The sequence below is a fragment of the Danio rerio genome, chromosome 13 (genome assembly GCF_049306965.1).
Source record: "Danio rerio strain Tuebingen ecotype United States chromosome 13, GRCz12tu, whole genome shotgun sequence".
Classification (NCBI taxonomy): domain Eukaryota; kingdom Metazoa; phylum Chordata; class Actinopteri; order Cypriniformes; family Danionidae; genus Danio; species Danio rerio.
The window spans coordinates 18,169,349-18,192,422 of NC_133188.1; the positions used below are offsets into that span (position 1 = coordinate 18,169,349).

General features: G+C 35.0%; 1 protein-coding gene across 1 annotated transcript in view; it reads right to left on the minus strand.

Moving 5' to 3' along the window:
• The window catches only part of vwc2 (von Willebrand factor C domain containing 2), a 42,167-nt gene extending 38,615 nt beyond the window's left edge, over nucleotides 1–3,552 (minus strand). Inside the window, exon 1 of the mRNA XM_005156699.5 lies at nucleotides 3,357–3,552. The gene's annotated coding sequence lies outside the window, so the exon portion shown is untranslated. The remainder of the gene's footprint in view (nucleotides 1–3,356) is intronic.
• Nucleotides 3,553–23,074: the final 19,522 nt, after the last annotated feature.

Consider the following 23,074-nt stretch of genomic DNA (forward strand, 5'->3'; position numbering starts at 1 on the left):
ATTATCTGTCAAGTGACATTGTTTACATTTTTAAAAATTAGATTTATTTACAACTTTTAATTGAAACATTTAATTTCAGCTAGCTTTTTTTGTAGCTCAGCAATAAAACGAACAAAAAAATCGGTTGCATCAAATTAGAAATGACGATCTCTTTTAAAGACCCGCCCCGACCCTCTCCGTCCTTTCCACTGTCTTCTCAGATGGGATGGTGTGCCAAATTAAAGGTTACAATGGGCCAACTTTGGCCTACTGGCCTTACTTTGGGAATCTCTGATTTAGTGCAACTGTGCGACATGTATTTACATTTTAACAAAGGCTGCACCGCACCATATTTGAGCGTTCAAAGTATAAATCAGAGCAGAGGTCACGTGACTCTACACAGGAAGTAGGGAAAAGTATGTAAAGTAGTTTTAAAAAAATTTAACTGGAAAAATTAAATTGATTATAGGTTCTAAATGTCGATTTTGATTACTTTTCGATTAATAGCCCAGCCCCAAGATGATCCTATTTGAATTCCAATATGGTTATAAAATTTGACAAGGTGAACCAATTATAATTTTACATTGTACAGAATTACGTAAACAGTCAATAACCAAACAGTCAATAACCATCATAACCAATAACCATATATATAATTAATTAAGCTTCTTTTTTAAAGAGATATACAACTATCCCATGTTGCAAATGTGTGAAGGCTGACTGCCTTGGGTGTAATCACACATAGCGACAGCAATCTTCCAATCGCACCTCCATGCATCAACTTTCACGGGGGTGATGGACACGAAAGTAAATTGCCTCAAGGGAACTTGAGTCACAAGCACTTTAATAACTACTCTGTTCTCCATCCACCTAAGCACAATCTATTTGCTTCAATTGAATCTGTTAAACGAAGAGGTTAATCGAGAAATAGATTTTAGAAGGCATTGAAGGGCTTGGTGGGAAAAATATTTAAGCAATCCCACATAAAATTGCTGTTGTGCTGAATATTATCATGGATGGGAATATGCTTTGTACAAGGCTGCAGGTAAATCCCAAATGTGCTTGTATTCAATGAAAATGAAGTGGCAACAGAAATGTTCTTCGATTCTATGATAGACAGACAATAGTCTATCAGCTTACCAAAAAAGAAAAAATGTGAGACAGGAGCTTGGTTTAATCAATTAGTTGTTGATTAGTTTTTGAGATCTGGGCACTGCACTCAAGTATACAGAGAGATAAATGTGAGCTTGCAGAGGCCGGTACACTGAAAAAAAGATGTCTACAAAAGTGTTGCAAACAATTTATATGTGTTGAATTTAAACAAACTAATTTAATTTAGTATTGTTCAACTAAATGTACTTGTTTCAATTCAGCCCAAAAAATATGTACAACCACTTAAAAGAATTTTGTAAATCTAATCGTTAAATAATTATTTTCAGAGCATTTAGAATCTTAAAATGACTGAAGAACTTCTGCATATGTAACCAGAGAAAAACCTGTTGATATATGGATTAAACTTGATGTGACCAACTGTGTAAGAAAACAGTTAGGGCAACTATTCATGTCATGATAACTTCAATAACTAAATCAAATTAGTCCAGAGATGTTTGTCGTCACTAAAGACCATAATTATACAATTCTAGAATAAATACTACAATTTGTAAAATCTAATTAATGTATTCCTTCTCTCACAGCTTACATTTACACAAAAAACCTATCTACAACAGAAAGTTTTTTCTTTGCATATTTTAAATGCCTATACAAAGACCACACCATTTTCAAAATGATCCCTGTTAACTCTGATCTGCGAAAATGACTAAAAACCCTGCATTACACGTCAGGCCAGTAGATCCCCTGAAAGCACATGTCACTTTGTAACAAATACTTTCTCTAGTGTGATATTGATGTACTGAAAGTCTAGTACTTGTACTGTAGATGCCTACAAACTGAACATGTAAAACTTATGCTGTCATGGTTTTACAAAAAAAAAAAAAAGCGCATTGTGGCCAAAGTACCGCTGTTGTGCAAGTAATTATCAAAAACGGCAAAACATTTATGTTTAAAAAAAAAGTTGAGGGTGACCAGATTTCAGATTGGCACAGGTTCCGTCTTCACTATCGAAATGTGGTTGGATGGTCATTTTTTTCTTCAAATATACTATTATATTAATTACTATTAGGCTTTTTCAAATGCTAAACAATGGAGAATTTGTATTAGTGCAATATGTGACAGGACATTAACAAGTCATGACACTTAAAGCAGAATGAAATAGGGGACTGACCCAGCAAAAACAAAAGATCAGGTCACTTTAAAATAGTTCTTTAGGAAGTCTTTTTTTTTTATTCTTCATGGTGGCTCAGATTTTTACGCTTCTGAATGGAAAGTGTGAAAACGTGAAAACTCAAAGTCGAACAAAAACAGTTCTATCCAAAAGCAGGGTAAAAAGTGCACCCTGGTTTTTTTTTTAAAAAAGTGAAACGTTTCTTTACCTTGGGGTTAAACCTTTAATAGGTTCAGCAACACAAAGAAGATACAATTATTTTAGTCTCAAACAATTTGCTTCTTGTCCCACTTTTGAGAACCCGTAGCCTAATATCAGTCTGACAGGCCGTGGAGACAGACTAGAGGAGTGATACAGTCAGTCAGTCAAACGTCCCAGTCGCTATTTTACATCGTTCGGTCGATCAAACGGCTGGAAGGAATCGTTGAAAAGCTGACTATGTATTAGCCTACAACGAAGTGCATAGTTGAGGAAAATGAAATTGAGTCGGCAAGCTGCCATGGTAAAAAAAATCAAATCTTAAATGTCAAACTTAAAAATTCAGACTAAAATGGCAAATAATTGTTAATCCAATCTCGCGTTACTGCACAATAAAGACGTGCATTTATCAAATGCACTCCAGTCTCTGTGGGCTGTAGAGCCTGTTGATGCAATACACAGGTGCTTCACAGCATCATTCACAACCTCTCCAAAATCACATCTGCACCCATAGCGTTAAACGATAGAAAGTGTCACATCAAAAGAGTCAAATCACTTTGAGAACTAATGCAATCGTTTGGAAGCTAGGAATGAGGCAAAAGAGGCTTGATAACGATGCGACACATTAAGCAGAAAAAAACACTGCCTGGGTTGTATCAATGAACCTATTAGCCTTATTAATATTCACCCACATAAGTTAATTGACGTAGCATAAACCTTTTTAATGCACAGAAAAGTGTAGTTTATTTTTATCCATATCATACTTCACTCATCCCCCGTAAATATCAGTTCTGTGCGTTTTGGCACCGTTCATGCAGCTATACTGACTAATCATAATCGTTTAACAGTAACTTTATAATGCTATTTAGAGGCTTTAACGCTGACCAGACGACCATACCTGCATCTTTCCGTCGGTGTGGTTGATGTTTTGTGAAGATAGTTGTCACACAGTTGATCTCGAGGATCGCTCATCAGTCTCCACATCACCTTACAACTACGCTCAGGAAATTGGAAATTGAGTTGAAATGCTGCCACTAACGACTAGGGCTGCAAATGTCTCGCCAGCTCTTGCTGGAGAACTGAAAGAAAGGAGTGTACTCTTCAGCACCAGTGATAAAAAAAGCATAAACCGGCAGACTGACGTCACATGGATGCTGAGGACTTTAATGAAAACAACGCGTCACCTTTTCGACCGCCAGGTGGCACATTTTCTTACTTGACTAGCAAAAATCCACTGTGATTAATCATTTGTTCACATTGTTTTGACAGACTATCCATTCTCAGGTCGTTCGTAAGATGTGCAATGAGCGTGTCTGCTTTCCAGATTGCTGTGTTTGCCTTCGCCGTCTGATTCTGAGGACAGAGAAACATTTGAATGTGCAGGTATAAAAGTGGTGAACGTGCACGCGAGGATTGAACTTTTCTGCCATGATTTGTATCGATTGTATCTGTTTGCTGCCATGAACAGGGAAATCACAACACACATACACACTTGGGGTTTAGATACGTGTTAAACCTTTATCATAGTTTTCACACAACATAGTTGGGTAATACTTTTTTGATGGCCCATTTGAGTATTAGTAGACCGCTTAATATCGGTTGATACTGCTCCTTTAACAGACATTTAACTAAGAAACTTATTTTACAAGTACATGTTAACTTACTCTGACCCCAACCTAACAATCTACTTATAATATAATGACAATTAGTTGGCATGTAGATGCAATGTAACTTAAATTCAACGAATGAACCATCAAAACAAAGTGTTACCCATTGTTGATATAAGTAGAGCTGTACTTAAAGTTGACTTTGAGATAACTCTCAGGCTTAGACTAGTTTTTGTATAAATCTGATAATAACTTGCAAAGAAAACCATACGGCTTTTATTTATTTAAGCATTTTTCCTTATTTGTTTTTACAAACATGTCTTGTCATGTATGTTCCAAGTATGTTCCCATGGAGTCTTTCATTCAGCAAGAGCACATTAAATAGATCAATAGTTTTCAACAGCTAATATTGTATTTATTTTTCTAAAAATAAATAAATCTATAAAAACATTATACTCTTCAAAAAAAATCTGAAAATTGGGCTCTGAAATGAGCATGCTCAATTAGGTGAGTTTGATTTTTTATTTTATTTTTTTTTAAAGTCCTCCAAATAGCAGCTTTCAACATTAGCAAAAGCAAAGCAATGCATAAAAAAGGTTTGCACACTGGATGAGAAGCTTAATATAGCAAATATATTAATATTTTGTCATGCACTGTGCCTGCAATGAGCATGTCAAAAGAGACAGTAAACAAACAGTTTTAATAAATCTATGACAGAATACTTAAGAGACTGCAGGAGAAGACATGACACATCTACTCTAGTAATGACGAAACAGAAGGAAATTCAAGGCTGAAATACAAGATGAGCATAATGGATTTGAAGCTGAACAGGTGTTGAAACTAATTAACAATAGGGAAACTAATCCGAGAACTCAGGTGGGCAATAAAAGAAACAGAACACACACAAATGTGACACACTGTATAAGAAGTTTGATAAAGTTTTTTTTGATAGTTTTGGTTTGGCTCTACGTGACAAATAATTAAAAATTTGTGAGGCTAAATTGTCTGGTCAGAGAAAAAAGTTAAAATCAGCTGGAAATGGACTACAGTTTTTACAAAAATACTCATTGTCTTGAACGCCAGATAGTCACACTAAAATGATTTCTGAAGTGAATAAAGCTTTGGGATTGCTATATAACATTTAAAACTGTATTAAAAATAGAAAACTCATTTTAAACTGATACATTTTAATATTTGTATTGTATTTTTGACCCAATAAAAGCAACTTTCAAAGTTATTTAAAATGCATTTTGTACCAATCGCATAAAAATAAAGATAGTATAGTTATCATTATCCAAGCAAGCACATAAGACAGAACATACCCTATAGGGCTGTCAATACTCACACATTCATTCATTCATTTTATTTTCGGCTTAGTCTCTATTAATCAGGGGTCACCACAGAGGAATGAACCGCCAACTTATCCAGCATTTGTTTTACACACAGATGCCCTTCCAGTTGCAACCCATCACTAGGAAACACTCATACATTCTCATTCACACACATACACTACAGCCAATTTATCTTACCCAATTCACCTATAGCGCATGTCTTTGGACTGTGGAAAAAACAGGAGTACCCGGAGGAAACTCATGGAACACGGGGAGAACATGCAAACTCCACACAGAAATGCCAACTGGATCAGCTGAGGCTCAAACCAGCGACCTTCTTGCTGTGAGGCAACAGCACTACCCCCGCTCACATATTAGTATTTAAAAAAAATCATTTGACATAAATAATTTACTGAAGCATGTGAAATTGTGTCATTAACTTAGATTACATCATGTATTTAGATAATCCTGGGAGTCAGTTATCTATCATAACAGCACCCCCACTCACCATCTAACCCAACTTCATGTCTGTGATCAAATAATTTTAAGTGACTAAACTGCAGAAAACCAGGCAGAATTCATCAGAGATAACATTGACTTGTGGTCAATTTCCTGTGATTTAGCTGTAAAGCTCAAGATCTGTCATGTTTTGTGATTGCGCTTGAGCCCTCACATTGCTCTTGTTGAAATACAGATTGAAAGGAATGTCAATGTATCCCACCAGAAGGTGCACATACAATTTCAGTACAACTTAATGAAGCTGCAGACATTTGAAAGTTTCTTTCAATATTTTGAATGTGGAAAAGTGAATGTACTGAAACGTGACAAATACATATATGCATAAACATGTGCAAACAGTGCATCAAGAGCATATATAGTACATGGTTTGTGTCCGCATATCAGACTTACACATGCTTAATCTATGATCTGTCTCTGTAATTTACTTTTATTGCAATCCTCACCCATCAATAACTTTACTAGCGAAACGATGCTTTGCTTTATCCAGAAGAGAAATATGGTTTATAATGATACACAATATGATTTGGCGTAAATTACAATACTCAAATCTATACAATATTCTCACAATATTTTAAGCTCACTTATTTTATGACAGGATGCATACAAAGAAGTTGTGAGGCATTTGATGACAAACAAGCAACAATGGCTTCAAGCAAGAGAGCACATTTTGGTGCGAGCAGGAAACGATGACTATGCTGAGAATTCTCCCACCAGTCCTTACTGCGTACACTCATCCAGTACCTCCAATTTTGTTGCGGAAGCATAAATGAAGAGTTAGTGAATGAAATGGCAGAGGTGGCCTGTTGCCTTGCAATTGCAAGCCATTGTCTGTTTACATGCAGTGTGAGAAATGAACTGCCATTAAACTTGTTGCAAAATTAAAAACAAACTGCCCAAATTCACATATGCCATGACAAACACTAACTGTTGTTGCATAAAATGCCTAAAGAAACAATCATCGAATGATGACATGATGACAAAAGACGTGTCTTTGATCCCAGTTGTAAGAGCTACAAATAATAACCTGACTTCTAGTTGATGATTTGGGAAAGAGGCAGGACGTTTTTTTCAGATGAATCATCTGTTGAACTGCATGCCAATCATCACAATTACTGCAGAAGACATTTTGTTACCTGCATGGAACCAAGATTCTTAAAGAAACCAGAAGTTTAGTGAAGGAAACATCATGGTTTGGGGTTGCATTTAGTATTGGGGCGTGCAAGAGATCTGCAGAGTGGATTGCAACATCACCAGCCTTTGGTATCAAGACATTTGTGTTGTCCATTACATTACAAACCACAAGAGAGGGCAAATTCTTCTGCAGGATAGCACTCCTTCTCATACTTCAGCTTCCTCATCAAAGTTCCTGAAAGCAAAGAAGGTCAAGATGCTCTAGGATCGGCCAGCCCAGTCACCAGACACAAACATTATTGAGCATGTCTGGCATAAGATTAATAAAGAGGCATTAAAGATAGATCCAAAGAATCTTAATGAAGATTTCAAGATGAGTCCTGCAAGAATGCTTTCTTTGCCATTCCAGATAATTTTATTAATAAGTTATTTGAGTCATTGCAGAGATGTATGAATGCAATCCTCAAAGCTCATGGGAGCCATTAATTCTTTTTCCACTGCACCATGATATGGCACCATATATATATATATATATATATATATATATATATATATATATATATGTGTGTGTGTGTGTGTGTGTGTTTTGTTTTGTTTTTAATAGGCTGAGGCACAAATTTCCATTGAGCCTAGGTTGGAAACCAGTATTCCTGAGAGTTGCAGATTATGACAAAATAAAATAGACTTATATAATTATTTTTGGTTCTAAGGCATGGTAAAATTTAGCAAATATGTACTACTGGTTAAGAAGCTAAATTTGATATTGATTTGATTTTGAGTCCTGATCCAGAAACCACAAGACAATGATGATACTAGAATGACAGCAGTGATTGCAAATAAATAAGTCATTTTAACAGCATGTTGAAGTCAGACATTCTCCACCTACAGATTTCTTTCGACTTTACTGTACTGTATAGTCATTTAATGCAGTAATGTCACTGAATCACCATGACCTGTTTTTTTCCTCATACAGTACATTTACGCTGTGAAAACACATATTTGTTGAAGCCATGCTTACAGATCCTCTCTGTGCTTGCTACACAACACTTCTCTTCTATTAACACTCTTACTGCATTATATATATGAAATGGAGATCTTCTTCTAATGTGCAGTGTGATAATTTAATCAATATTTCCAATTTTACTTTAAGGTGAGCCTTTCCAGCACTTCACACAATCAATGCAATCAATAAAAATATTTAAAATCTTATCCAAATGTCAATTGGCTAATAGAAAAAGGTAAATTTGATCAAATGTTGTCATTCTGTCTTTACTAGGGATGCAACGATTATAGATTTTGGTCGTACAATTATAGTCTGCGAAATAAATCATGGTTTCACAGTTATCATGATTACTATTGTCATGGTCACACAAGGAAGACAAAGAGATATAAATCTTTAAGGAAATGTATTTGTGCAAATGCAAGAACAGAGAGATGAAGCAGGTACGTGGTGTAGCAGAAGGAGAGCGATCTCACACACAGTTCAAATGGTAAGTCTGAGATCTTCAGTAATACATCAATATAACTTAAGTCACTTCCATTAAGCAGATGTGTTTGCATCCAAAGGAAAATGACATGCGCGGAAGAGCACAGCAGAAATAGGGAGAGCTGTCGAGGATAACCATCTGACTTTGATTCCAGTGGGCGAGTGAATGAATGAAGTGAGTGTATAAAGTGCATGGGTGATTGCAGGTGCGGGTGATTAGTAATCGGGATGGTTAACGTGTGTGGCGTGTGGTGGATGGTGATGGAAAACGGTGATTGGGGCTGCAGAAACAAGCCAAGGGTGTAACAACTACGCATTCATTAATTTCAAACACTACTAGTTTAGAAAATCACATGAAAACTACTTATATTTTATACTTAGTTATTTATGGTGGCTTAGTAATCAATTAAAACAGCACAAAATAAGAATATAAACAAACAATAGTCAATTTCTCACTTTGAACTTAAAAATAAGTGAATAAAAGTTTTTTTTTTTTTTGGCATTTAAACACAAGTAATAATATACACTGAAAATAAACAACAGAACAAAGAATAAATAAAATAAGAATAAATAAAACAATTCTATTTGTATAATGTAAATCTAAGCTACATATTAGCTAAGTATTTCCCTTTTAAAGAGAACAAATGTAGTCAAAGGATGCATGCATAAGAAAATAAATAACTAACCGAGTTCAGACGTGTCACGGATTTTTTCACACTACATGACTATCTGGGTTTGCGTTCTGTTGATGCTGTTTACACTGTAGGATGGATCTGTGGCAAGAGAGTTCGCACTGCATGACTTTAAAATAGGAAGAATCACAGACAACTTTGTCCAAACTACGTCTCACAACCAAACAAAAGTGAGAAGTGACATGGAAACAATGTAAGGTCATGTAATAATCCTTTTATTATTAACTACATAATGGAAAAAGAATGCTTTAGCTTTAGAAACTTGTGTTGCTCACCTGTCTTTTGAAGAAAATTAACAATCTTTCCTCAACTTTTCTTTTACTTTTCGACCTGATTGTGATATTGATCAGATGACGCGTCAAACAGACACAGTGCTCCTGCCAAATTTACACTATTTTCCCCTCCATTTCTTGGTCCAAACAAACTGAAAATGAGCGCTTTTAACTTCTCCCCCAGCTTCAGACACCTACTATAATGAATGTTGCTCTCTCATTGGCTATAGGGGATCACTGATGCTATTTTCTCTCATATCGTGTCCTTGAGAGTTCATACTGTGTGATTGTCACTCATTTGAGCAAGCACCGATTTGCCTGTGATTTCAGGCATTTGTCATCGATTTCTCAAAACCTGTCGGCGATTTAAAATCAGGGCTAAAATCATGCAGTCTGAACTCGACATTAGTTAATAGCCTCTGACATAGTTAATCCAGTGTGTGTGCATATTAGCCTCGATGTACAAGCTTGGAACTTCAAACTAGCTAACAGTTGGCATAACTTTGTTTAGCTGCAGCAGTTTTGTTTCATGCAGAAACGCAGTTTTGAAACAACTTTACGATTAATTAAAAGTAAAGAATTCAAACTCAGATAATAGTAAAATCGTTTAATCGTCCCTAGTCTTTTGATTGTGGCATGCTCATACAGTACCATAGTATATCAATGTAATAAAGTATTGTATTTCTACACACACTCTTCAAAAAGTGAGCTTCATTTGCTTTAAAACTGATGTAGAATGAAATGTGTACAGCTAGGGCTGTACAATTAATCGAAAATCTGATTTTGATTTTGGCTTCTAACAATTATGAAAAACCATTAATCGAGATAAACGATTATTCCATCATTTGCCGTCACTTTTATATATATGTGTGTGTGTGTGTGTGTGTGAGTGAGTGTGTGTGTGTGTGTGTGTGTGTGTGTGTGTGTGTGTGTGTGTGTGTGTGTGTGTGTGTGTGTGTGTGTGTGTGTGTCTGTGTGTGTGTGTGTGCGGATCATATGTGTAATTTCTGTAAATCAGACCTGTGTCTTTAGGCATGGGACGTTAACCGCTTGCAAGGTATACCGCAGTTTGGAAAAGTTTTAAAACTACGCAAATTTACTGTTATACCATTCCTACAGTATATATAAGATTTTTTAAATGCTTTTTTTAATCCATAGATGCCATTTTAAATTGTTAAGAAATCAGTGTTTTAGAAAGTAATGAAGACAGATGTCAATAATTCATTTGAATTATTTAGCGTGACATATTTACTGTTACAAAATATTTTAAACGTTTTTCAGAATAAAATATATTGTGTACAAAGGGAAAAAATTATAAGTATTTTTTACATAGACATTTAAAGAGAATATATGTTTGAGAAGTAATCACAATACTGTAAAAACGTGAGAATCTTAAGTCTGCCGTCTGAAATACCAAGCCACCACAATGCAAGTTGGCACAGAATAAAATTAAGTTATGTTATGAAGAGTATGTGTGTGTATGAGCAGACTTAAAGTGGAAAAACAGTGGAAACATGTATATTGATATATTGTGAACCTATAGAAACATACTTTTAACCTCAGCCCTGTGAGTACTGTAAATAAAACAACTTCACAAAAACGCTATATTTCTCAGCAGGAAGGCAATACATGTACTGTTTTAGTAATTAAACTGAGCTTCACTTGACAGAGACATTGTACTGTACATGCACAGGCAATTCAGACTCAAAATCTCTCTCCCCCTCTCTCCCTCAATAATTTATTTCATTCAGTTCATTCTAAATAATAGAATAAAAACACCACACTAATTCATTTCATTCCAGAATATAGAACTGTTCCTATTGTGAAAATAAAAACAATTTTTTTTGTGGTATATACAATATTCAAGAGTTCACCTTTAGCTGATGATTGAGCTCAAAAGATCCTCGAGCCCGGGACCCCCTCCTATTTGAAGGGTGAGAGGGGAGTTTGAGCTCAAGTGGATGTTGAGAACTCCCCTGCTATAAATGACAAATTATAGATTATATGGAAATATACTGCTGACTAGAGCTCATGTAACCCCCGCCGGTCCTACACCACTCTGCTGATGAGGTAAACACATGTATCAAATACCAGTGCAGTCTAAAGTGAATGTACAATAAACAGGTGAGACAAAAAAAAAAACATAGTGGTCTACATATCAAAATCTGTGTGGTAAAGGGAAAGTTCACCCAAAACTGAAAATCCGGTCATCATTGCTGACCCTTCACTTGTCACAAACTAGTTGGCGTTTCTTTTTTTTTTATACAAAAGATGATATTCTGAAAAAGGTTGAAAACCAGCACGGGCGGACTTTGTGATTTGGGGGCCCTAAGCAATTTCATGTAAAGGGTTTAAGCATTGAAGCTCAAAACATTCTCTTTCTCTATAGACATATATTTTTCTCTGTAGATTTTTTTTTTTTTCAAAATAAACTACATGTTAAAAATATATTTTAAGGGGAACCTTTATTTTCTTAATGTATAAATTAAGTACAATAAATTCAAAAGTTAAAACAAAAGTTCACAAACTATGTGTACAGTTAAGCCATATTTGTGATTACATATTATTATTTGCATTTGCAGTATGTAAGGAACGTTTCTGTCTCAATCACCAGCGATCTAATCCTTCCAGATGGCTCATTGCCTTGCTTTGCCTTGCCTTGCTTTGTTTTGTTTGTTTTATGTTGTCTGCTGCCTGCCTTTTGACCATCTGCTGTTTATTACTAGCTCACGACTCTGAATTTCCCGTTTATATCTGTTTGTTCCCATGTGGACTGCTGACTGATGGCTTGCCATCTCTGTATAACAAATCTTCATTTGAATCTGCACTCTGTTATCAGTGTCCACTTCTCTTTACAGTTCCACTATTAGGGCCTCCGGTTTTGAAAAGAAGTAATAATATTAAAACCTTTATGTTATTGACAGATTTTACAACATATGAAAGAAAAATTATAAATCAGAAATGACTAATTTTGGCAATTCTTGCCGTTGGTCAGGGCCCCCTAACTTCTTGGGGCTTTAATCGGCTTCTGACCTCGCTAATTGGTCAGAATTAAAGTCCTCCCCTAAAAACCTGTAATTGACTTCCATATTATTTGTTTTTCTTACTCTTCATGTCAATGGCTACCAGTTTCCAGCTTTCTTTAAATTATATTTATATTATAGAAGAAGAAACTTCTGTAGTAAATATTAAGTGCATATTTTTTTTTTTTGAAGTGAACTATCCCGAACAGTGGACTTGCATCTGCTGCAACTTGCAACTGAACACTGAACTGAACTAAGCTGAACTTCAACTATAACTTCTACTGTAATCTTCTATGTTAAGCTGCTTTGACACAATCTACATTGTTAAAGCGCTATAACAATAAAGATGAATCTATATTTGGCTTACTGTACTTTTTAACAAATGCACAAAATCACACAAAAAGGACACAAATCATTTAATTTATAATCAAACCTAATACAAAGGTAATAATAATAAGCACAAACCCTTAAACCTGAGAAATCGCTTGACATTCTTGGTAAATTCAATTTTATCTACAAATTGCTTTTTATTTTTTTCAAATGAAACATCCCTGGATGTTCCCAAAAGCACACTGTCAGATTTAACCAGTTTCTAGGGACACTTTTGTAAACACACACACACACGCATACACACAGAATGACAGTGGTGCTTGGGGCCAGATGATTACGTCCTTTTAAAGAAATGCTCTTCATATCCAGCACAAGCCTGCATTAATATAATTGATTATTCAGGGTGGGTCGAAGCCATTTCCATCATCTTCTTTTGATGGGGTGAGAGGGGAAAATCATTAATTCAACATTAACGAAAAGGCAGGGATAGATGTCCACAACACTACATTTCACAACAGACACCCTCCAAACAGAGGAGACGAGGTCCACTTCTGACTCTACATTTCCATGCCCATTAAGAATTGATCCAGTCCAGTCCTACTCTGAACCTGTATTTAGCATGCAGATGTGTTTCAGATATTCAAGCCAGTAGGATTGAGGTCAAATTTTTTAGGCCTTGCAAAATGTCTTAGTGTGAGAGTGTTTTTCTAAAAGCAGAGGTTATTTTATTAAAGTTGAATGGGGCCTCGGCTCCCTGAGAACAGGACAAGGGCTCTGTGTGCAGTGAGTGACAGTGTGGTAATGGTTCACTCAGACCACATGCATGATTGAGCAACCTGCAGGGAAACCTGTCTCTGAAGTACCTGTGAAAAGCCGCTTTCTAAAACAAGTGTGATGAAAAGTTCATTCTGATTTTGCCCAGACAAAGTTTGCTGTCTAGAAGCAACTCATGTCTCCGTGGACATTTCTGCTAAAGGGTAAAAAAGTTCAGACAAACTATTAATATTCATGAAGGCCTTTCTTCGAGGGGAAGAAAAAGTGTCAGAGGACCCCTAGAAAGTGAAACATCCACGATAAAGGTGAAGCATATGGCATAATCAGGGCCTAAAATTCTCAGTGCAAGTGAAAACAATGACAAGGATATGCAACTGTTTAATTAATTTAAACAAAGTATGAGAATGATAAACTCTAAAAAAAAAAAAAAAAAAAAAAAAAAGCTCCAAAAGGGTGTTTTCTAAAGGATCATAGCTGTGGAGGGACCCTTTTAATTCCCTAAATAAAGTTTCAGATGATGTTTGCAGCACAGAAAAATGATGCATGACGCTTAAAGATTATGTTAAAGTCACATGAAATCCGACATAACCGTTCATACTGCGGTCGCATTGCAAAACATAAAATCTGTGTCTGATTTAAGACTACATATGAAACTGGCACAGATCTGACCTGAAAAGATCAGATTCCATGCAGTTTGGGCTGTTCACACTGCCATCACCTAAGTCACATGAGGGGGGAAAAATCAAATTCATGCCACAATTGCCTGCAGTGTGAACATAGACTTATATGAAGGCAAAGATTGCGATGACATATGATGACTTGTGCAGGTGCTGTAGTGCTGTCCCAATTCTTAGGAGTAAATTTTGAAGCCCTTCCCCTTCACCCTCCGTTGTAAGGGCCAAACGGTAGGGGTACAGAAATAGAATTAGGACTGGGCCATTGTTAGACCGCCCACTTTCAAATTACACCAACCGCTACCGCGTTTTATTCAGAAATTTATTCCCGTGCCGCAGAAAATCTGGTCTGGTCCCACAGCTCCTGCAGTACAACTGCAGGGAATGCAGACCTCTAGTTGTTGGTTCTTCATGGAACCATATGTTATAATCACCAAGTGTTGCTCTTTTAGGATGCTGGAGTACACTCACATTAGACCACACTACAAATCCCATCACGCACTTCACTCACACACCTGGTCTAGATTCCCCTTGATTACAAACACACACAGCTGTTCAGAACTAATTAAATGGACTATAAACACAGCACTAGGGCGGCAGAATAGTGAAGGCGGTGTCCTCGACCCCTATCCCCTCCCAGGCCACAACACTCTCCAGCACCTCCTGTCCAGACTTTCCTTTCATCTGCTACACCGCCAACTGTCACTTTGCGCACCAGGCACTTCTGTTTTTTTACTTTCAGGTTGTGGGCAGCGTGATTGTCGTATACCTAGAGTACCAGTTCAGCTTGCTCTTGCCCTGCTCACAGGACATTGCTAGTTTCTTACAGATATTACTAGTATTGCACAGAAAATCACTTGTCTATCACAGACATAAATATTTTATCATAGAACATCACTATAGTTTCTCATCATCATCACTAGTCTCTCTCTGCTGTTCTGTAATTTTGATCTGTTCATCTTCACTGTTTTCCACACTTAACTGACTTTAGGGGTCCTTAGCCATAGTGTTAAGATATTTTCAGTCGGGTTTAATTCAGGGCTCTGGGCTGGACATTTATTTGTTTACAGCTTCAGGGAACAGCTTTGCAGTACATGTTTTGCTGTGTGATGAACACAATGTCCTGCGTGAACATTGCTGGCTGATTGAGTGATGAATGCAGTTAAGGAACTACATGTTGCTGAAGAGCTTTTGCTTCTTTACTTTCGCTCTGTACTGTAGCTTCCATGTTGCTGTTTCAGTCATACCACATACAAAACATTGCCCAAAGCTGTGACATTTAACCGCCATGTTTACTGATCGCTTTACTGTACACTTTGTTTTTAGTTTTTTTTTTTTTTGTTTATGTTTTTGTATCTGTTTGTTTTGTTTTTGTTTTAATCCTCTTACCTTTGCACCAGTCTTGACTATGTTCAGCACTTTGGCCAGCTGTACTGTGATAAATGTACTATATAAATAAAATGTACTTACTTTTTCAGTTTGATGATGAACATTGCATTTCCAATTTGACTCAAATTAATTTTAACCTGCTTTCGTAACAAAAGATAATTTAGTTATTTTCTTTCCACACTACATGCTCATCAGCAAATTTTAGTGTTGCCTTTTGATTTTTGGTCTGGTCACTGCACAGGCTTTCAATCCAAATTCTCCTAGATGTCAAGACACTGTATGCAGAGATCCAGATATTAAATTTGATCAAATTAACTGGTGATTGATTCCATCTGCAGAGCTAAACTGATTTCCTATCAAGATTCTTCACGTTATCTTGTCCTTTGTGCATTTGTCTTTCATGGGCATTTAGGCATAGGGACCAGACTCTCTGTGAGACTTGAATTATTTTGTGACACTGTAATGATGAAACTACAGTTTAACTATAGTTATAAATTCTCTTGCTATGCTGGCCCTTGATATTTTTATACTGCGCTTTAGAATATTACAATTCATGAAATATTCTTAAAGAGTACCCTTGGTATCAAGACTTTCATGACTTAATATAACATAAATAATGTATCCTAGTGAAATACAAAGTAGTATTTTTGAAATTATGGAATATATAGGTTAAGTGTTTTCATTTAAGTGTTCAGTGAGTTATGTCAAATGGATATATATTCGGTCAGCCACTGGAGTTGCCTGCTGCTGTTTAAACAATTTGGAGAGTAAAATACTGATAAAATGCTAGATTGTGCTGCTTTTGGTTTTAATTTTCAATCAGAGAGCTCTTGGACTTCACTAACATTTAAAATGGTAAATGCTTCAGAATATTGAGTAAAATTGAGAAATGCTACACACGTTAAAAAATGTGGAGTTTCAGCCAATTTATTCATGTTGTCCCATGTAAAATTAGCTTAAATGTCCCAAAAAAGCATCAACAATTGTGTCATTTCATCTCATAAGTAGTTTGAACAAGCAGCAAAAATACATATTTTTTGAGTGTACAATAAAAATGCTGACATTCATCAACATCCATCTTCAATGCTGAATCAATCAACTGAAGAACGTACCACAGTGAAACTGACCAATTGTCAGGTATCTCCTTAAAAAATATTATAATCTGATAATAATCTTATAATCTGATAATAATCTTATAATCTGATAATAATAATTCCTTATATTTACAGTTGAAAGCAGAAATTTACAAACAAAAAAGGAACAAAACCATTTTTTTAAATGTCTCATGGTAAATCATACTAATCGTTTACTATTTTAGGTCTATTTTAGGATTACCTAAATGATTTACATTTGCTAAATGCCAGAGTAATGAGAGAATTTATTTTGAGAATGTTTTATTAATTTCTAGACAGTCAAAAGTTAACATACATTTCCTGAGTATTTTTTTAGCTTTCCTTTTAAACTGTGTAACTTTGGTCAAATGTTTTGGGTATCCTTCCACAAGCATCTTACACTAGTTTAAAGGAGTTTTGGCCAATTCCTCCTGACATAATTGGTGTAACTGGGTCAGATTTGAAGGCTGTCTTGCTCCCACAAGCTTTTTCAACTCACAAATTACCCACAGATTTTCTATAGGATTGAGATCAGGACTTTGTGATGGCTACTCCAAAACATTCACTCTGTTGTCCTTAAAGCACATTTGAACTAATTTGGCAGTATGTTTAGGGTCATGGTCTGTTTGGAAGACCCATTTGTGGCCAAATTTTAATTTCCTGGCTGATGTCTTGAGATGTTGCTTTCAGTCCCAGTTCCTCCTCCAGCAAAACAGCCATACAACATGATGCTGCCGCCCCCATACTTCACAGTTGGGATGGTGTTCCTAGGCTTGTAAGCTTTCCCCTTTGTCCTCCAAATGTAACACTGTTCATTATGGCCAAACAGTTCAATCTTAGTTCCATCAGACCGCAGAACATGTCTCAAAAAATTATTCTTTTTCCCAGTGTAATTTAGCTAATTGTAATCTGGCTTTGTTGTTGTTGTTGATCCTGGCTTGTTGATTTTCCCATGTTGTCACACAAGGAAGCAGTGTGTTTGAGGTTTTTTCTTAAATACTATACCACAGTTGTGCCTCCAATTAACTCAAGTGTTGTCAATTAGCCAATCAGAAACTTCCAAAACCTTGACACCATCATCTGAGCCTTTTCAGAGGCAAACTAATCTGATTGTATGTAAACTTGACTTTCAAGAAAAGTTATAACAATTTCTCAAAAATATTTTTCGTTATTCTGCTATTAAGCAAAACAGAAACAAATGTGATAAACTGAACTTGCCTAAAAGGGAAAAAGTTTAGTCACATTAACATCTGACATTTTAAAAAATGGTTATGTGCCTTTTTATAAAGTGTATGTAAACTTCTGGTTTCAACTGCATATAGCGATTTTCTGGACACTCAAAGCGTTTTGCTAATTTTTGGGGGGCATCTCCTCATCATCTCCTAATTGTTGAGACTTTAAACAATCCACAGCACAGCAGTTAATTGCTGTACATTTTTTATGTTAGAAAACCGTTTTGTTTTTATTCATTTACTATAGCCAGGATTGAAACTGACCAATTACCAGGTATCTCTTTGAAAAAAAAAACACACAAACAATATTTCTAAGATCAAGTGTTAGCTTGTATACATCCAGTCCTTTCTCAAAGCAAAATTCACTTATTATTGAAGTATTTAGATGGTTTTTGCATAAACACTGATGGCACAACATTTGTTTTGTGTGCATTTATACCCATCTAGACATCTGCACTCTTTCAGTAGCTGTTCTTTCCTGAAAGCCTTAAAGTCATCAGGCATCTCATTCTCATTCATTTCTTTTCTTATCAAAAAACTGTGAAGACATACATCACATCTTTTTTTAGTGTTGTGTCTGACTCTTAAAGGCAAAAGCCACACAATGTGGCACATCATATTAGTATTTTTTATTGAAAGTTGTGTTGCATTGACAATAAAAACAGATTAAGAGCCAGTAGGAGTGCAATTATTTGACATCATCAAAACTAATGTCAGTGACATAGTCCAAAATAAGTTTGTTTTTTGTTGTTGAGTAAACCTGTCATGTTTTCTACATTTTTACAGTTTTTTTCAATTGCTAACGAGAGTTTGTCCAACCAGTTGTCACATTTGCAAAGCTCTAAATACAATTAGCACAGCATCAGTCTTTTATGGCCATATTATTCACACATTTCATGTCGTTTTCACCCAATATGCAGTCAGTGAATGCATTTTCTCAATGACTACATTTTCTTTACAAACAAGCTATACCTCCCAACAAAATGATGTTTTGTTTTGTAATATTTATAAATGTTAACACACAACATCCCACAATAACAATATTCCAAACCTTAGATACAGTATAAAATCCTCAGCTACTGCAATGATATTAGTTCGAAAACAATATAAAAAATATAAATATAACCCAGCTGATAATACAGTTTTTTACAATTGCTATGACAGTTTTTTTAACATTTAACAAGTTTCCTAAACTCTTATCACACCAACACAACTACAATACAATAGGTAAAATGGTTAATTTCATGCTCAAAATCACAAAACTAATTTTCAAAATACAATAATAAACTAACACAATACACCATGTCTAACAAAACACTGCAAACATGTTTCAAAATCAAAAAATTATTCAAAACACTAACACATGTTCTCCTCCAACATGAACATTTAGTCAATCATAACACATTGACAAAAGATCACTATCATCAGCTGAAATGACAGAAACTGCATTATTTTATGTCAGGTCTGCCCTTATATTTAAAGCATTTCTACACCTTTGTTTTGTTGGGTTTAGTAAATGCATGCACTTTGTTTCTTTTGCTGCAAAAATTCAAAACAAAAAATCAATGACCATCTTAGAGTGGTTTTAAAAAATGAACAGTTTATGTAAAAAAATACAGACACAGAATTGCTGCAGTACAGAGTTTGCAAAAGGACATTACTGCGAGATATACTGTACAAACAGAAAGAGCAGTGGAATTATAATAAAAAACAAAGTAATCGTTTATTCTGCATTTGGCCACATGTTCTCATCCACATCACACTTGATATCTTCTCTGGCCCGGCATGGTAACTGTGGCTCTTTAGCCTATTACTGAATGTTTCTTGCAATGCCTTTTTGCTACAGTAAGTTGAAGCCAGTCTCGTCCTCATAGATAATTTCATATGGGACTTGATTTGCCTCGAACTCCAAGACTCTCTGAAAGTAATAGACACAGTGTATGTTTATGCTGTACTGTACTGTATATCTTTTGTACTGATGAACTCCAGGTTTATATAGTTTACTACAAAACACACTATGTATACTACAGTAATGACTGTATTGTATAGCCTAACCCGGACGTATTGGTGATGGAGTTCTTTGATGCGTTCACTGTTCCTTTCAAAAGCCCAAAGTTTCTCTTTTAGAACATATGATCATGTGATTGGAAAAACCTGAGTGTGGTTCCTAGATGGGAATTTATATATTTGCATTACTGCAACAAGCTGTTTCTCATTGACAATGTAATAAAATACAGGGAATATATTTGTGTTTCATTTTATAACATAAACAGCCGTTCACTTTGACTTTAGCCTATATATGTTCTGTTTAGAACATGATGTTATCTGTTGTGACATACTGTTTGAAAGCATTTGTAAATTTGATTGTAAAAATACATTGTTTTGGACTGGGTTGAGCTTGTGTATAAAAGAAGCATTTGAAAGAAGCATTCAAGCATTTGAAATTGGTTTTAACTGTATGCATTTTGTATCAAAGCAACAAGGAATGTGTTCATTGCAAGGCCTACAAAGACGGATGTTGTGCTAACCGTGTTAGGAGTTTAGGAAACTTGTTAAATATATTGAAAAAAACGAAAATCATTGTGATTTGTAAAAAACTGTAAACAAACAATTGAATAACTGACACTGATTTATGTAAACTGGACCAATTACAGCTAATTCTAGTCTGACTCTATTACATTTACACATATACAGTGTAACGTACGGGCCGCAGCAAGAGAACAGCTTAAGAATAAAATAAAAAAACATTCGTAAATACCTTTTTTTTTTACTAGCTTGAAGTTTATGTCCTTCGGCTCCAGAAGATGTGTAGTAGTGGACTCTGGGGATCTATTCTGTAGTCTATAATCTATTACTGATAGGTGTAAAGGGGGAAATGCTCTCCTTTTGAATATTCTCTTTTGTGGACATTTGTGCAAAAAGACATTCCAAAGGAAAACCCCCACCTTTTTCGACACCCATACTAAAAACACACACTATTGAAAAGAACTATTTGAACTCAAAAACTCACTCCAAATGATTTGTAATATGTGTTTGTAATCTATATGCTCAGCCCTATAGCAAAAGTAGTAAAACTAGTATATGCATGCACTAATGAAGTCCTTCTTAAGTCTTATAGTCTAGAAATGCCTAGATGCTAATGTGTGTTTAGAGTGTTGTGTTTAGTATCATTACGTTTCTGCTGCTATTTTACAACACATGATGCTGAGTGCATGATAAGAACTTTGAAAAGCTTATATTCTTTGCTCTGAGTTAATGTCTCTTCATATGTTTTCTGGAGGACCCTCATTATGCAAATATATATATATATATATATATATATATATATGTATATATATATATATATATATATATATATATGTATATATATATATATATATATATATATATATATATATATATATATATATATATATATATATATATATATACGTATATATATATATATATATATATATATATATATATATATATATATATATACGTATATATATATATATATATATATATATATATATATATATATATATATATATATATATGTATATATATATATATATATATATATATATATATATATATATATATATATACCGCTTACAACTTTGCCATGAAAACATTGGTCAGACAGTAGAAAATGGGTGTGACTTGACCCATAGTTAAAACCCATTTTCTCCCCTGATTCTGGGCAGAAAGGTGTTGGAGCAAGGTCTCCACAGGAGTTCTGTACCCACGTGACTTGCCTTAGTCCACGTTTTCTTATTTTCCAGCAAATAAAACTCAATTTAAAGTTTGCGTCTCACGTATCCTCCGATCTGCATCGCAAGCTCAACACATCAAGAAAGGACATCTTAAAGGAATCCATCGCTCCATGCATCAGAGAAACTTGCACAAAGAGAGACCGAGAACGACCCTCTCAATCCAAGTATTTTGGTATGCGTTAAAGATGTGCGCCCCTTATCAAAAAGGTGTTTTTATAATCTTGGTAGTCCTTAATAGTTGTTTGGAACTGACCTAGATTTGCCATTCTTTTTTCTAAACTCTTATTTCCCCGCTTGCTTTCTTTTCTATGTCTTTGTTGTTATGTTTTGTACGTTTGTTTGTTATATGTTAGACTAGTAAATAAACCAAGCTATAACCACGTTGGATTGTCTTTGTCTGCCTCACAGAAAAAGTTACTTAAATGATTGATTTTGCTACAAGCTGATTGAGTTACTAAAAATTTCTAAACTATTATAATGATAATATCATAATAATATTACAATAATCTACTTCACAAGAAGTAGGCTAGTTATGATTCCCTTTCTAAATAAATAGGTAATTACAGAGTCTGCTCAGACGAGCGGGCGAGGTCATTGTTATATTTATTTGGTCAAATTAACCAAGTTAATTCAGAATGTTAATAATTAAGATTATCTTGTTATTATTGATCATTAATATTCATAAACCTAGCTTATTTTGCTACAACTGTAGGACTTTGAGGAGTGATGTTAATGAAAACGTGGCCTAACCATGAAGATCGCAAAGATTAGAACTTGTAATGCTGTGCTTTGCCCCTTTTTTATCTGGCCTTTTTGCTGTTGTCATTTGTTCAGAATGCTCTTGTGTGTTTCATGGATATTTTGTTCACTGTAAGCAATACTGTAAAACATTATCTGTTCTATCTGTTTCAACTGTACCTCCTGTAGACAACAGTAAAGGAAAAAAACAACGTATTTGCTTTTTAATGAAATGCTTTTGAATGTGATTATTAATGTACATCTGGACATACAGTTCCCAACCAAGAAATTTAGTGTCAAAATGATGGAATGCATGTTTTGCATGCAAATACCAGTAAAACATAAAAGTCTATGCAATACTATAGCCAATATTTTGAAACCTGGTGTACTTTGATTGACTGCATTTACCTTGTGAAGTGTAAAGTGTTAGTCTTTGACAGAATAATTTCATTTTGAGTCAGATTTCCAGTGTTTTAGTAAAGTTAGTATGTGCAGAGAAAGAAGTGTTCTATTTTAAAATATAAAGTTAGTATATATTAAAAAAA